The sequence below is a fragment of the Vombatus ursinus genome, unplaced genomic scaffold, assembly GCF_900497805.2.
Source record: "Vombatus ursinus unplaced genomic scaffold, bare-nosed wombat genome assembly UNPS02014779.1, whole genome shotgun sequence".
NCBI classification, from domain to species: Eukaryota; Metazoa; Chordata; class Mammalia; order Diprotodontia; family Vombatidae; genus Vombatus; species Vombatus ursinus.
Window position 1 is genome coordinate 22,304,657 of NW_020954557.1, and position 17,931 is coordinate 22,322,587.

Sequence of the window (17,931 nt, forward strand, 5' to 3'; positions counted from 1 at the left end):
TTGGTTCTGTACCCTGCTGAACAATTACAAGGCTTATCAACCCTTAAGACTTAAGAAACTGATCCCACTTCTGACACCAATTAATGTCATTCAGACCAGAACCAGCTTCTAAACTGGCTATTACAAAAGTGTATAAGGTAGTTTAAAAATGTAGCTTCAGCATATTAATAATGAGTTGACTATCAGGTGGTTGCTATATGTCTGAAGTCCCAGAATTTGGGTAGTTTTAATTTATAAGTAAAGGATAAATGAAATATTAATTGTAAGGAAAACATCAGGAAAGATATTCTAGCTCTAAATTTTGGTTAGTGAAATTTTGTTATTTAAGGTAAAAATTCCTGGGACTGTAATTTACTGTTGTTTTGAGCTTTGATTACTGAGATAGTTGTCTGAATTGTCAAGAATCCTATAGTAGAAAATGGCATGTGCCACAGTCTGGGAACTGCTAAAGGTGGATGATTGTTCCTGGGAAAAGTTTTGGGATGACCTTGAACACAGCATAGGTACGATCCTCCTGACTCTATTTTCCCATTTTGTTATTTCCTTGCTGAAAAGGAATATTCCCCACCTGGTTAATTCTAAGCTTTGCCTTTAACACTCTGTGACTACATGATTGGCTGTCATATATGACTCATGCCTGGAATCAAACAGAGCTAAGGGAATTCCCCCCCCACCCCAACAGATGGGGTTTTTCCCTCTGTTATGATATATGACATTTTATAACTATGTCCCTCTTATTCCTTTTACAGCAAATTTCTATAATCTAGAAGTTTTGTAAGTACAACACTAAATCTATTAAATAATAGATTGATACTGGAATATCTCCAAGTTACTATAATAGGATTCAGGTATGAACCTCTTAGAATTTTAACCTATATTTTTGGTCAAATTATAATATAGAGATGATATACTTCTAAGGGAAGAATGATTAGACAAGATAATAAGACAAAGATATAATATAAAAGATTTCTAAATATATAGAATAGTAAATTTTGAGAAAAGTAACAAGACTAGACTATTTTCTCTAAGAACTCTATACATATGAATGTGACTGGCTTCTAAATTATCTATCATGGAAATTAAGTCTTTGAGTATATTTTGGTAATAAGTTTTCAAAATTGGATTAAGGATTTGTTAATTAAGGATTAAATAGATTTTACATGTAAATTGTATTGATAATGGTACAGAAAGTGAAATTAATTTCCCATTTTTTAAAGTTTCTGTCTGATAATTTTAAAAAGCAGAATAGGCCATAAATGATCTTCCTAAGAAAAAGCACTAAGATCAGACAGACTTACAAGTGAATTCTATCAAATTTTAAAGATTAAATAATTCAATATTAAATAAATTATTTTAAATAATAGGAAAAGGAATCCTACCAAACTCCTCTTATGAAACAAATATGACTGTGATACCTAAAATCAGAAGAGTAAAAACAGAGAAAAGAAAAAGCCTTTGATAATGTATGACACTCATTTTTATTAAAAAAAACATTTGAAAATACAGGAATAAATGTTTTTTTAATTGATAAAAAGCACGTTTATCTAGAACCATCAGCAAGCATTATTTGTAATGGGGATAAGCTAGAAGCCTTCCTAGTAAGATTAAGTGTGAAACAAGGATGCCTACTGTCACCAATATTATTCAACATTGTATTGGAAATCCTAACAATAGTAATAAGAGAAGTGCCAAAACTATCTGGTGCTGGCTAAGAAATAGAAAAGTAGCTCATAAATTTTAAAAGATTCTTATATCAGGTACAGGATTTAGGTAAGGATAGAAACAGCAAATGATATATAAACTGAAATTCTCTGAAGTTTCAAAATTGGAGAACCAAATTTAAATGATTGTATTAGATTATACTATGTCAGAACCTCTAGGTTTGGAACCAGAGAAGCAGAGCCTCTTTTAGAGCTATCCTTAGAATAAGCCTATTATAAATATAAGTATATATATATGGACCAGATAACTACATAAGACATCTGAGACTCAAAATGTGCTGATTAAATGGATATTGAGAATGGGTTACTCTGATACAAGGAGACTTGATGTTAATGTTTAAGTTTTCTTGGTTACCTTGGTGACATGGAAATCTCCTTTCTCACAACCAGTCCACTGTGAACACTCCAAGTAATTTGATCTATACCTGACTTAATGTCATTTATAAATTATGGGAACTGTGTAAATAACTTTATGCATTGTTTGAATCTAGTCTGGTATGGCTGGGAAACTAGACCATCACTATGTGCTATTTAAGGACCTGTGCCAAACGTGTGGGTGTGTAGTTATGTGCCTAACCACCAAGGTCCTGATTCAAGCAGGTGTTGGAATTTTCTCCCTCTAAATTCTTAGCCCAAGCAAATATTGACTGGCAATGATACTTGAGACACCCCCTAACCCCACAGGACCAGTTCCCTTAAGGAACTAACCTCCTGGGCAACATCTCATCCTGGCCTAACTGGCCTCTCATGGCATGTTGGCTTATATCTGCCTCTCCTTTATTTGACATAAGGTTAGGGGTTCTTTCAGACCCCCCTCCCTTTGGCCAAAATGGGGAAATATCAAGGTATTTGGAGATATCTTGTTTCCCAGAGCTAAGACCCAAGAAGCAGGCTGTGCCTTGATCTTGGCATAACAACAATCCTTTGCACTCTGGATGATTTCATAGTCTGGCAGTATCTTGTTTTGACTAGCACTAGGTATTCACTAAGGGATTTTTCATATTAATCAATAACTATTTAGATTTGTTGGAGCTCCCACTATTTCCTAGGGCTCTGAGAGCCAATGTGCTGCAACCTAGAGCCATTCATCATAACTCTTGACATACTCACAATCCCTGTTTCTTGTAACTGTCAAGTGAACTGAGCCAGGTATTGCACTCCTGTTCCCACCACACTAACTTTGGTTCTGTACCCCACTAAACAATCACAAGGCTCAACAACCCTTAAGATTCGAGAGACTGTTCCCAGACCCATGCTCAAGAAATGTCAACCATGGGAATGGCTTACTCAAGACCTAAGAATGATTGTGGTGTGGTCCAGCTCCTTTCATGTATATATGCTCTGTCTTTGTCCCAGCATGTTAAGCCCTCCTTCTCAAGGGAGGCAGGGTTGCTTCATCTTGCAAGCATTTTCCTCACTCTGAGATAAATTAAACTTCTGTTTGATTCCTAACTCTTCTGCCTCTAGCTGCTCTGTTCAGCTCCAGCCACCCCAGGTTAGAGGCCAGTTCTGGTCTGGTTGACCTGGGCAAGAGACAATGTTGGAAGGGATTGTGGGATGAAAGGCGCACCAGCACCCTTGTTGGTGCAACCGTGAATCAGTACAACCATTTTGGAAAGCAATTTGGGATTATGTAAAGTGACTAAAAATATCCATACCTGGAGATTCCATTACTGTACTATACCCCAAGAAAGCCATTGATAAGATGAAAGTCATCATATATACCAAAATATTTATAGCAGCATCTTTTTCAATAGCAAAGAACTGGAAACAAAGTAGATGCCAATCAACTGGGGAATAGTTCAACAAATTGTGGTACATGAATATAATGGAATATTACTGTATTCTAAGAAATAATGGATGTGATGAATACAAAGAAGCATGGACAAATCTACATGAATTAATGGTGTATGAAGTTGAGCCAACAAAATAGACACAATGTCTATAACAATGTAGATGGAAACCACCACATTTTAAAAAATAAAAACTGAATACAGTGAAATTATAAAGATCCAGTATGACTTGAAAGGGTAGCTCGATGGTGAAGTGATTAGCGTGTCAGGCCTGGAGTCAGGAAGACCCGAGTTCAGATCCAGCCTCAGACACTTAACCTGGGCAAGTCACTTAACCCTGCTTGCCTCAGTTTCCTCATCTGTAAAATGAACTGGAGAAGGAAATGGCAAACCACTCCAGTATATTTGCCAAGAAAACCCCAGATGAGGTCATGAAGAGTCAGACACAACTGAACAATGACAAATGACTTGAAAATCAAAGACAGAACACTCCAAATCTACCCCAGGAGTTTCAGGGATATTGCACATCAAAAATGTTTTTGGACTTTCTCAATGTATTGACATATTCCCCTTTTTTTGCCTTTAAAAATACTATTTGTTATATGGGATGGCTCTCTGAGAGGGGGAAGGGAAGAATGATGGTGGAAACTATGAAAATATAAAAAATAAAAGACTTCAATAAAATATTTATATAGGTTATTTACCACAGTGGAAACAGAATATTAAAAATATAATTATTAGAGAAGGAAATAAATTGAGATCACATTAAAGAACATGAATATTTCACATTGTACAACTTTTGTTTTACAGGACCAATATATCATTCAAAAAATTATGATATTGCCTCCTTGCATTAAAGGAGGATCATTCAAGAAATATAAATTCTTAGAAACGTAAGTAGAACATCTGAAAACACAGGAGGCTGAGATACAATTTCTCCAAATTTATATTCCCAACACAGCATCTATTCTAAAAATAAAGTATTAGACCTCCGCCATAGGAAATGTAGAAATTACAAATTCCTATATTCTGCCATCTTAACAACATCTTCTGAATAAAAAAATTGTTAACAAGAGTACTACCAAAAAAACCCCAAACCAAACCAAATCGACTCCAGAAGAGCTTAAAATGGAAAATAAGAAGCGAAATTGGAACTCTAACAAGTTTCCAAAGTGAAATCAATCTCCCATTTCTTCACTTTTTTTCCTTTTAGCAACTATTTCAAAGGATAAGAATGAGGTCACCCTAGATAACACCTGAATTACACATTGCCTGCAAGTTATCTTATTTTCAACAGCAAGCAAATACCCATCCAATCCAAAAACTGATTCTTTATCAACTTCTTTTGTTTCAAAGCAGTGAATCAAACAGAAAAGGCCAAACTCCTGTTTTATTCAGCACCTGGGATCTCACACTTAAATCAGCCACCTTGCCCTTAATCTAGTTTCGCTTTGCAGTTCAGAGCGCGGTTTGTTATGCTCTTGACTTTGCTCATCTCAAACACACACTCACAGACCCGCATACAATGCTTATTTCCTTTATAAATCTGATGGTTTTTTTTTACGTCCTAGAGTACGTACGGCTGAATCAAATCTAGGTTAATCATCTTGCCCACCCTCCGTTTGGACCCTACAAATTGGACGAGTTTCCCCAAGACAGTGCCTTGTAATTGTTAGAGTACTATGGAGCATTAAAAGCTTGAAAACCGAACCTTTCTCCAAGCAGAGGCATACGAGTTTATTTTTACATGCTTGCTGATGCCTCCAAAAGATATCAGGGGTTTGACAGCCACGAGTTACCACTTGGAGGGTGGGCGAGCAAAAGATCTCTCAGTGCAAACACAACTGGAGAGGAAGCGGTTGCAGCTTGCCACCTACCTGTAAACCCTGTGGCTCGGTTTCCCAAATGTCAGAACAGCTAGTATCCTCCTTCTTCAGATCTAAAAACAAGCCACCCTTATGACTAAGACAAGTCCCCCGCTAACCTTTCCTCCCAAGCCCATTTCAAGTCTTTATGGTTGTTTTCAAAGAGCAGAGGGAGAGAATGCAAACTGCCTGGACTCCTCCCACCTCTCTTGCTGGTTGGCAAACCTGGTTGGAGCCGCAGCCACTCACGTCTCGGCCTTGGGGAGCTGGGGGTGGGGGTGGGGGTGGATTTTTACACCAGGAGGCCGGGATGATCACGGCAGGAGGCGGGTAGAAAAGGAACTCTACTGGCCCATGGTTACTAACCCAGGCCTTTAAGAGACGATGGCGGGGTGGGGGGCCACACGGGGAACATCTAAAACTGCTTCTAGTACTCCCCCTCTCTCTTCACGTTCTTCTCCTCTCCGACTCCCTCCCTCCTGGGGCCCATCTGACCTTGACAGCTGCAGAAAAGGTAGTGAGCGGGGCAAGGAAAGTGAAAAGGAAAACGTATTACCTAAGCAGAGGCTGAGGTGGGAGAAGGGTGATGCAGATGTTTCTGCCTTTCCCCGGAGGAACGGAAGAGGCGGAGGAGAAGAGGAGGAGGAGGAGGAGGAGGAGGAGAGTTAAATAGGAGGAGGTGGGCCGGGAGATGCAATCAGAAGGGCTGTTAAGTGGCAGGGCTTATGCCAGAGCCAGGGCTACAGCTGGGAGGCAGAGCCTGAAACCTTTGGCTGCCTGGGCTAAGGAGGTGGGGAGGGGGAGGAGGAAATGGCTTAGCTGGGAGGGGGCTGGGAAGAAACTGGGACCGAAAGAAAGAATCAAATGAGGAGCAAATGAGTCTATGCTCCCCAGCCTGGGTCCTCTACGAATGGTGACAGCAGCATCCGCTGCAGATGGCCGCCCACTCATTTCCTTTGAGGCAGCCCTGGGGGAACTAGTGAACTATGCAGATAGTCACTCTCCCGGTGAGAGCAACTCTTCCCGCAGCTGCCCGCCAGCCTGCAAGTGACATCTTTGGCTGTCATACTCGGCGCTATGATTCAGAGGGAAAGTGCCGGCAAAAGAGATCTCTGGAGTCCCCTAATCCGCTGTTGTCATTCTGCTTTAGAGTGACCTACAAGAAAAGGCTTTTTTTTTTTTTTAATCTTTCTCTTCTTCCTGTTTGGGGGATTAAATGTTTGACAGCTGGGTTGGCAGCACTGCGAACACAGTGATGAAATTGACAAAACGGGCTTCCTCCAACTGAAAATAACAATAGCTTGCATTTATACAGCGCTTATCCATTTGATTCTCAAAATAAGCCTGTGTGGTAGGTGCTATTATTATACCCATTTTACAGATACGAACACTCAGGCTAGTAAGGGTTTGAGGCAAACTTGAATTCAAGACTTCCTGACTTCAGGTCCAGCAATCTGTCCACTGCGCCACCTAGCTGCAGTAATTATTATTATAATTTTCATATTCATTGAGCATTAAAAAATGTGCTCGATATTTTGCTGGGCACATTAGTGCCTGTGGGGAATTCACCTGCCATGTAAAGTGCTTTGCAAACCTCAAATCGCTATAAAATATTAGTTATTATTATTAGTAGTAGTAGTAGCAGCAGCAATAGCAGCAATGTGACATAGGAGAAAAACTTAGAACTGAAGATTATAGTCTGGGCAGTGCCATGGGAACTTGGACACACCATTTCACTTTTGGGGCTTTAGTTTCTCCATCTTTGAAAGGAGATTTGGTTAGGTGAACTCTAAATTCATAAAATACTGTACTAAGTCTTATGTAGAGAAGGACTTCAAATCACACTCCCAATATTTTTATTTTTATCCAGGTGTTATCAAGTTAAGGGGCAAGCAAACCAGAATACATTAAGCTTTTTCTGGGATCTATGATATCATTCCCTGCTTAGAATTCCCTCCACGGAGGCATGTCAGCACTTCATCTGTAATTTAGAGACAGCACAGTGCAGGTCTTGGGCTTTTCCTCTATCTACTATGCTACTTAACCTTCCCCAGGTGTTGTGGTACTTGGTTTATACTGCATGAAGCATAGAACTATCATTTTGATTTCCATTGTCCTTATTCCCAAGAAACTAAGCATCACATAAGTTAATGCTAGAAGGGACTTTAGAGGTTGTCTAGTCCAACTTCCTTTGAAAAAAAAAAAGACTGAGGAAACGGAGGCCAGGAGAAGTAAAGTGAGTAACAGAGCTGGAATTTGAACCCATTTCCTTTTACTCATAAGCTATTACTCTTTCCACTACATCAAATTATTTGCTGTGTAGTCCTGGTGAGGAAATGCCTTCTACAAAGACATATCAATTGTTCTGCAACTTAAGACTTTGAGAGTCGCTTACTGCTTAGCAATCTGTCATCTGTGAGTTCTCTCAACTTCCTTGTCTCTATCTCAATATTTCTCTTAATCCACCCTTTCTTTTCTCTTGCTTTTCCTATCTCAGAGGGAAAAGTGTCCTTTTTTGTGTGTGTGCCAAGATTAACTTCTTTGCCTACGCACTTGACCACATCCCCTGCCACTTCTTCCATAATCTTGCTGCATAAGTTGTCTCATTTTCTTTTTCTTGAATCTTCCATCTCTATCTCACCACTGATTCCTTTCTTTTTTTTTAAACAAACATGCCAAAGATGGATAGCTAACCATTGGTTAACAGTTAAGATCCAAAAAGACACTGACAGTTTAGAACAGTTGAGCTGAATCTAATTAAACGAAATTTAATAGGAATAAAGGTGAAGGCTCACACACAGGTTAAAAAATTAATTTCACAAGTACAAGATGGTATAAACTCGACTAAACAGCAGTTTATCCGAAAAAGATCCAGGTATTTTGGTGGACTGAAAACTCACTGAGTAAAGGGTGTGATATGTCAATAAAAATGGGCAGGTAGGTGGCACAGTGCAAAGAGTGCCAGGCCTGGAATTTGGAAGGCTCCTCTGCCTGAGTTCTAATCTGGTCTCAGATACTTCCTAGCTGTGGGACACTGAATAAGTCACTTAACACTGTTTGCCTCAGTTTCCACATCTGTTAAATGAGCTGGAGAAGGAAATGGCAAACCACTCCAGTATCTTTGCCAAGAAAATCCTAAATGGGGTAAAAAAGGGTCAAACATAACTAAAAAAACAACTGAAAGTCTAAGATGGCGGCCTCTCCCCCCCCCACCCCAATGTAATCTTAAACTTATTAAGAGGTAAATAGTATACAGGAATAAAAGAGCACAACTCCATTGTACTTCACTCTAGTCAAAAAAACATCTAGTATCATCTTCTGGGGCCTGTCTAGGTCTGGGGGCCAAATTTTAGCAAGGAAGGTGGAAAGTGTACTGAAGAGGGCCACCAGGGTGGTGCTGAAGGAAATGTAGATGATTATGGGAAAATGGGGAAAAGAGAAGCCTGAAGATTTCTTTAAGTATGTGAGGGCCGTTATGTAAAAGAGATTAGGCTTGTTTTGCTTGGCCTTGGGTGGGGGAGGGGAGGGAAAGAAATACAAAGACTACATGGAAGCTAGAAAGAAGAAAATTTAGACTTTATGTAAGGAAAAACTCCCCAAGAATTAGAGTTATCCATCAGTGTAATGGGCTGTCTTGGGTCCCCCTCACTGGAGACCATCAGTCTGGATTGCCACTTGTTGGGTAGGTTATTAAAAGGAATTTTTCTTCTGGTATGGATTGGAGTACATAGCCTCTGGAATCCTTTCCACCTCTAAGATTGTGATTCTATGAAATCTCCATCTTGAAAAAGCATGTTTCCAATGGCTATGCTATGCTTATAAGCTGCCATTCCATCTCTCACCTTTCCTTGTTGTCCAGTTTCTCAGAGTAGTCTGCATTTGCTGTTTCTATTTTCTCAACTCATGCATGCTTATTCCTTTATTTTTGGTCAGTGTTTATGAGTTAATTGGGAACGCTGGAAGAGGAAACTTCTACCAATGCAGATCCGCAATTATTCTGCAACTTACAGTCTTCAAAAGTTGCTTAGTCCTTAGCAATCTGCTTTCTAGTCTCATCACCCTACTGAAGATTTTCTTTCAAAGGTCACCTCCTCATCAGCAAATACAATAACTATTTCTCAGTCTTCATCTTCCTTGACACTGAGGTTCAGTTTCTAGTCACATACCCAAGGAGGTCAATGACAAAATGAAATGCCCTATATAGATAAAAATATTTATAGCAGCACCTTTTGTAGTAGCAAAGAATGGAAACAAAACCAAAGTTCATTGACTAGGTAATGGCTAAAAAAGTTATGGAAGGTGCACATAATGGAATATCACCGTGCTGTAAAAAGTGATGAATATGAGGAATCCAAAACTGAAGTAAGTAGAACCAAGAAGACAATATACACAATGACTATAACAATGTAATGGAAAGAACAACAAAACAATTAAAACCAAATAGTACAAAATAATAATGACCAAGCTTGGCCCCAAAGAAGAGATATGAAATGATGCTTCTGCCTACTTCTTTGCAGATGATGGGAGGTTATAGGTATGGAGCATAGCACAGGTCATTTTTTCCCCCAATATTTTGATTAGTTTTGCTGAATGTATTTTTCTTTTTCTTCTTTTTAAATTATCTTTTACTATATACATATATTCTTTTATTATAAGGCTCTAGAGGGGAAGAATGAACAGAATGAGAATTGTAGGTGATTGAAAAATAAAGGGTATCAATTAAAATATATTTTCAAAAGCATCACTACATTCTGAGCTCCTTGAGGACGGAAGCTGTTTTTGCCTTTCTTTCTTTGTATCACAAATGCTTAGCATAGTGCTTAGCACATGGTAAGTGTTTTATATAAATACTGATTGAATTGATAAGTAGAAAAGTCTCTGCATTGTGGAAGGATTTGATTAGAGTGTCTTCAGTAAAAATGACAATGGTTTCCTTTCTAGGCGCTGGTGTTTCTTTGGTCTAGTTGGAGTCTCTGTTCTTGTTCTACACTTTCTGATGCCCAGAGTTTATCTATTGACACTGCTCATGTGCATAGCCCAGTCAAGTCACCACAACTCCAGTAGATGCTGCCTGATCTTTGGAAATTTCAGGCACTGGCCTGACAGCTATTGTCTGCAGGAACTACCACTGAAGACCACTCTTTCAGGTAACTTTTTCAGCAATGAGAGTCAATTGGCTTCTTCCTCCCAGCAAACTTGCTCCTATCCAATTAATGCCTGCCCCTATGCCCAGGGACTCATGGGAAATGGAGTCCTTACTTTCTTCTAATTAGCACCTACAGTCAGGGTGCATGGTCTCACCACAAATAGAGTTCTTGTTATTGGCGATTTCTGCTACATTCTCCTCCATTCCAATTTGAAAAACAAAAACAAAAACAAAAACAAAAACAAAAACACCACCACATATACTATGTACATGTGTACAGTCTCTAGGTACGCTTTATACCACATTGTCAAATTCCACAAAACATAGTTACATGCAAAGTATGCACATCACATAGTATGGTGGTAAACAGATCAAATACTTCAGTAGATATATAAAAGCATATGTAGATATATACTAAACAATACCTCATATTAGTGTTCTATGCAAAGTGTACCTTTCCTTATAATACCATACTATTTGAAGTATACTTTATTCTATTGTCCAAGTACCATCCTGCCCCAAAGGCAGTGCATGGTCTTGTGCCAATAGATACTGCCTGGCTACATTAGTGGTGTTGCTACCTATCATTTAAACAGCATTAAATGTCAACCTTGCCACTGGCCAGAGTCTAGATACTTCTGCACCATTTAGCTCCTCACTCTCTGAGTGAACCAGTATCCTCAGGTCTACTGGCCTATAATGCCAAATTTGGGCCCTTGGATGACCAAGGCTGAATGTTGTCATCTCCAACTCTTATGGGGTCAGTTTTGAAGAAAGTCTCTGTTCTCTTGGGACTTACAGACATGAAGTATCAGTAGCACCGCTTCCCCTTCAGCTGAGCTGTATAGAGGTCCCTCTCTGCCAGAAAAATCTTGGCATCTCAATTACTAAAAGGCTACCAAAATACAGTTTTCTTTTCATTAGTTTTCTCTAATCTAATCCTCTCCATATAAGAGTATCTTTTCCTCTCTAAGATTAGACTTTATCATTCATTTTTTGTAACACAGTGTCTTGTGCATATTAGGTTCTCAATAAATATGTTAAATTTAATATTAAAATGTTAAAAAAATTTAGATTGCAGGGACTGGGGCAGGACTGTCATAATATTTATAAGAACTGTATAAGGGAAAATTCAATTTTTTGGAAATAGACAGAAAGGCTGAGGTGCCAAGAGAAAAAGTATCTACATTCCTGGATGAATTCCTGACCAAAATTTCTCTAGTCAATTCCTTTTTCTGAGGAATATGATTGTTGAGGAGTATGATTGGCTTCTGGTTAAAGTAAATGGACTAGACATGGAACTTCAACTTTTTCTACCACTGATTTCCTGGGTCTTAGAACTTCTATTCTACTGGGTTAAAATTCTTAAACTAAAAACAATCACTTCTGCCACTTACCTTTCTACAGAGATGGGTTTTAGTGAATCAGTTGATTGTCAAGTTTCTGAATTCTTGGATGAGAAGAAATATAAGCTCCAATGCCTTGACATGTCCAATGCTACCTTTAAGATCTGGATCCCTTAAAGTCCCCATAGAACAAAGCAAGGTTTCTGGTCTCAGAACAGAAAGTTTGGGAAATACTGTCTGTTGCTGATCCGAGAACTTACAATCAGTGACTCTTCGGGTAAACTTCCCCAGCCCAACTTAGTTAGGGTGGGGAGATAATAAGGTTCTTTGCTGGGAAGTCCAAAGGTTATCCTCTTTAGCAAGCACATTACCAATGAGTCATTTCCTTTGATTCTTAAACATTCTCCTAAAACATTCCTGTTTATCTTCTATGGACTTTCTTTAGTTTTCTAATATTTGCCTTCATTCTCCTTTCAGCCCAGTTCCTGATTTTCTGAATTTTAAAACCATGCTTTCCCTCTAGTCCCACCTCCAACTCCCTTTTATGTCTTGGCCTCTCAAATTAGAATGTAAATTCTGTGAGGGCAGGGACTGTTTGTATCCCCAGTGCTTAGCATGGGAGTGCTAGCATATAGTAAATGCTTAATAAATGCTTATTTCCTTCGTCCTTTCCTATTTTATTCTACAAGAATACATATACGTATACATATGTGTGTGTGCATATATGGCACACATACGTATGTGTGTGTGTGTGTGTGTGTGTGTGTGTGTGTGGTAGATGGGTGGCACAATGAATGGTGTGCCAGGCCTGGATTCAGGAAGACCTGAGTTCAAATGTGGCCTCAGACACTTACTAACTATGTGACCCTGGTCAAGTCACTTAACTCTTTTTGCCTTAGTTCCCTCATTTGTAAAATGAACTGGAAAAGGAAATGATTCCAGTGCCAAGAAAACCCCCAAAAGGGGTCATGAAGAGTTGGACACAATTGAAAATGACTAAATAGCAAATACATATGTGTATGTATGTATATGTATGTGTGTGTGTGTATGTGGATATATGTGTATGTATATGTATATGTGTATATGCATATGTATATGTATATGTATGTACGTAACCACACTAGTCTCTGGATACCCAAACTCTGCCTTTTGTATCAAAGAACAGTTAAGTAAAAAAAAAAAAATCATTACAGTTGCCACATCTGATAATATATGAATCATTCTATCCCTCTGATCCCTTGCCTTTCTCCCTAGGGGGAAAGTATGTTTCATTGCTTGATCTCCAGGACCAATATTGGTTTATTAGTTACTCGCATTTTGACTTCTCTTTAGTGGGCTCTTTTTATTTACACTTGCTGTAGTCATGCATATCATTTTGGTTCCTCTTTCTCACTCCATCAAGTCACACAAATCTAATCCAGTGGCTAGCTAGGCATGGCTCGGAGGTGGTCATAGGAGATGAAGACCTGAACTTGAACCAGTCTCTGGCTTTTCCTTGCCATTGTGGTTTGCAAAGGTTTCACTTCCAGGGGAAGTATGACATCTTAACAGAGGAAGTAGTCTCATAACTTCTCTCTTTGATTGATACCCCCACCTCAGCTTCGATTAAGTGTTACACTGGACAGAGTGTTTGGAATTGGGAAGACTTGAGTTCAAATTTGGACTCAGACATTTACTAGCTGTGTAATCCTTGGGCAAGTCATTTAACCACTGTTTGCCTCAGTTTCTTCAGCTTTAAAGTGGGGATAATAATAGCACCTACCTCACAGTGTTGTTGTGAGGATTAGATAAGATAATATTTGTAAAGCACTTAGCATGGGGATCGACATATAGTGGGCCTTATATAAATGTTTATTTCCTTCCTCCCTGAAGAAAGTTGCTAATTTCTCATCATGTTGTTTCTGGTTCTGGTCTAGGATTTCCAAAAAGAAGAGGATGAAACTTTGAAAGGTACTCAATGTTCCAACATGACTCAGGTATGGGGCCAGAAGTATATTTCCACATAGAAAAGCGAAGGTTAAGCAATAATTATGGAATGATTAGAGCAGAATCCAGTAACAGCATAGGATAATAGATTTACCCCTAAAAGGGACCTTAGTGGGCAGTAAATCCTGCCCTTTTGTTTTACAGATGAGGAGACTGAAGGGAAGGAGAACAACAAGCATTTATTAAGCACCTACTATGTCTCAAGTACTTCACTAAACACTTTACAAATATTATCTCATTTGATCCTCATAATTGTGAGGTAGGTGCTATCCTGATTTCCATTTTACAGTTGAGGAAACTGAGGTAGACAGAAGTTAAGTGACTTGCCTAGGGTCATACAGGTAATACGTGTCTAAGACTAGATTTTGACTCAGCTCTTCCTGACTTGAAGCCTAGTGCTCTATCCACTGCCACCACCAAGCTGCCCAGGCACTGGGAGAATAAGTGACTTACTCAGAGTCACTCAGCTGGTAAGAGTCTGAGGTGAATTTGAACCCATGCCTTCTTGTTCTCTACCTACTATATCATATTGTCTTGTTGCTACTTGTACAATCAGTAAGGAAGCTAATATGCAAGCCTCACTGGGACATAAACAATTCTACCAACCAGGCTTCTAATTAGCCAATTCACATTTCACCACTAATGAGCCCAGCCCAATTAAACACCAAGCGAGATCTTTTTTTTCTGGGGGACCACTCTTTCTAATGGCAAAATTTTCCCTGTTCCAGGCCCTATTCTGTTACTGTTGCTATGACAGCAACCACAACCACTCTGGTAGAAAGTGCTTGTCATCAATATTCACAAGTCTTCCAAGACCTTTCAGTGTTCACAGAGTTGATGCTAAATCAAATACAAAAGTAAGACAAGGGAGGCTTCTGGTATAAGACTGGCTGGCTGAGTCTACACTCTCTATGGGGATTGAGAGATGTGGTGGGCCCCAGCCCCACTATTATTGCAGAGTAGGGAAAGGCTTTGTTCCAGCTTCCCATTTGGAGTCACAGTTTGTCATCTTAAAGAGCTGCTTCCAAGCAACTTGACAGCCAAAAACTGACTTTCCTTCTACCCAGTGTGGCCTTTCTGAGTCATTAGTTTTCTTGGCTTAGCTCTCAAGTGGGGGTACTCAACCATGAGTCTTACATAGCCAGAAGATCTGCATATGCTTTAAGGAGTCAGGGAAGAGGATTTTGCCATGCTTCTCTGAATGCAGGAAAATAGATATAGAGCTGGAAGGAATCTTTAAGGCTATCTAGTCCAAAACCCTCATTTCACTGATGAGGAAACTGAGGCCCAGGGAGATTCAAGGACTTGCCCAAGATCACATTGATGCAGGATTTAAATCCAGGTCCTCTTAACTCCAAAGCCTATGGTCTTACCATTGTACCATCCTGCCTCCTAGTTTATCATTTATTTCTTATTACACAATAATAACCCATTACATTCATATGCCACAGCTTCTTTAGCCATTTCCCAGTTGATGGAATCTACTTTATTTCCAGTTCTTTTCTAGTGCAAAGAAGTGCTGCTATGAATGTTTTGGTATATGTTGGAACTTACTGTCTTTTAGAGCACCTTGGGAAAATGCTTGATTTTCACACTGTTTTCTTCTGTTTAATATTAATATGAGTATTGTCTTCTACATTTTTCTATTACATCCATTTCAATCAGAATCAACTAAATAATGTAAGATAATATTGAGAATAAAATCAATTTTATGGTGCATAATGCAAAATATATTTTAATTTTTCAATGCAACTTTAAGAGAAAATCATATTTAAAATATCCAGTTCTTGGAGCTGCATTCTTTTTCTAAACCACACCCAATAAATCTCTTTTACACACATAATTCTCATTTCATTCTGGGAAAACTTAGCTCATAGAAAACAGGCTTGGCAAGAGTAGACAAGAACTGGATCTCTCATTTGCTGGTCAGGCTTCACTTTTTTTTATTTTTAAGGTGGTTTTTTTTCCTCTGGTTCAAAAATCATTTTACCATTTAGGTAAAATTTTGATAGAAAAACTTCTCCTGAGATAGTAGAAAGGCCACTGGATTTGGAATTATATGGCCTGGGTTTGAATCCCGTCTTTATTATTGAATACCTTTACGTCCCCAGTAAGTCAATGTTAACCTCGGTGTCTTCGTCATTTCATCTCTAAAATTAAAGGATTAGGCCAGATGATCTCCCAAGTCCCTTCCAGCTCTAAGATATCATGGTTCCATTCCAGTAAAAGAGTATTATTTAATATGTCTTAAGGCTTACTGAACTATACTCACCAGAGTTTTTGTTTTTGTTTCTTTTTTTTTTAATTTAAATACAATGCGTCTAAATGAGACTTTGGCTTATTGTGGTTCCTCTTATTAGGAACTTTAAGGTTTGAAGGTGAAAAAATGGACAACAGTTCCCACATTAGCATGATTTTTTCTCACTCTTAATTCTTTTTTTTTTTTTTTTTTTGCTTTGAAACAGTAACATCTGTTGCCAGAATTGCTTCTTTAAATCTTCAATCTTGTAAGGGCAGACAAGTTGTGTTAAAGACACAGGCTTTACTTGGCATGAGATGGTGGAGGGAGAAGACACAAAGTGAGAAGACACTTATTTCTTTTTTTTTTTTTTTAGTGAGGCAATTGGGGTTAAATGACTTGCCCAGAGTCACACAGCTAGGAAGTATTATGTGCCTGAGGTCAGATTTGAACTCAGGTCCTCCCAACTCCAGCGCCGGTGCTGTATCCACTGCACCACCTAGCTACTCCAAGACATTTATTTCTTTACCCATATCCAGCTGTTTTTTTTTTTTTTAAACTACCCTTCTTCCTTATCTCTGTGTCCTTCCTACCATCTTTCCTGGGGGTAAAGAGATCAAACAATTTGAATGTATTTTCCATTGGAAATACTGTGGATGTACAACTCACCTGTCTAGTAGACCTCTGGGCATTCAGGTTTTCATTGGAAATGATAGTATGATGGAGTCTCACTCATGTGCAGACCCCATCATCTTGCTAAGATGGCAACTCCAGGTAGAGGATGCTAGGAAGCTGCTACTGGGAGAATCCTGATGATCTGTGAGGGAAGTGCCTTGGAGAGGCTGGAGTATGTATAGATCTTCTCTGACTAACTGCATCTAGACTACCACATGTTTGATAGGAGCTACCTTTTCCATTGGCAGCGAGCCTGAACTATTGGGGCCTGAGTCATCTCTTCTGTTTTCTCTTTGTGGCAAACTTGTCTGAGGGATTGAAGAGGTGAATCTTTCACTCATGAAGTCCAGTGACTTACCAGTTGTTGTAAGTCAATAAGTATTTATTAAGGGCCTACTACATGCCAGGCACTGTGCTAAGGAATGGAGGAACAGGATGGGCAAGGTCTTTGGACTTCCTTCCCTGTTTGCAACCATAAAGCCTCTGAGAAAGAGTCATTTTTATCCATGCTTTTCCATTCTAGGTGCAGTGTGGAATCTCTAGCCTTGGGACTTTTAAAGGCCTGCAGAGCGAGCCATAGAAATTCATGAGTCACAATCTAGGCCAGGTATTGCAACCAGCACAGCATGGATACTCTGAGGATCCAGGAGCAAGGAATGATTTTTATCTTTATCTTCAGGAGTGACCTTCAGCACCCCAGCTCAGTGGAACGACTCATAATGGCATCAAAGTCATCTTTGGACATAAACTGGATGGGACTAATGCTATATAGAAACTGAGCTAAGTAATGAGTCTAATCACCTGCTCTATCTCCAGACAGGGATACTATAGGGGAATTATACCCACAAAGTCTTGGGGGAAATGTTTGCATATTTTTTCTTGCTATATTTTTGAAGCAAATATCCCTTTTTAAAACAGCTAACTGATTTTTAAGTGGTTAAAGGGACCTGGGCTGCTAGTTAGCAGCCACCTTAACAAATAGAGGAACACAACTGTTGGGAGCCCCAGACATGGACAGGGGTAAGAAACCACTCACAAACCCTTCAGAGTGCCCAGGTGCTCTGATGACTGATGTAGCCTGCCTGACTCTGCGAGAGAGGGCGTCAGAATACTTGTTACAGTAGAATTGGTGTTCTACCATCTGTGTTTCTTCTGTATTT

The 17,931-nt window shown here is 39.2% G+C and overlaps 1 protein-coding gene across 9 annotated transcripts in view; it reads right to left on the reverse strand.

Annotated features, from left to right (window-relative positions):
* INPP1 (inositol polyphosphate-1-phosphatase) overlaps positions 1 to 12,186 on the reverse strand; it is a 56,500-nt gene extending 44,314 nt beyond the window's left edge. For 4 of the 9 annotated variants that reach the window (XM_027865646.1, XM_027865641.1, XM_027865645.1 and 1 more), the window contains exon 1: positions 11,923 to 12,186. The gene's annotated coding sequence lies outside the window, so the exon portion shown is untranslated. Of the gene's footprint in view, positions 1 to 5,391; positions 5,543 to 5,935; positions 6,065 to 11,922 lie in introns of those variants that run through there. The other 5 variants (XM_027865648.1, XM_027865642.1, XM_027865644.1 and 2 more) reach the window with 2 other exon arrangements.
* Between the last annotated feature and the right edge of the window lie 5,745 nt (positions 12,187 to 17,931).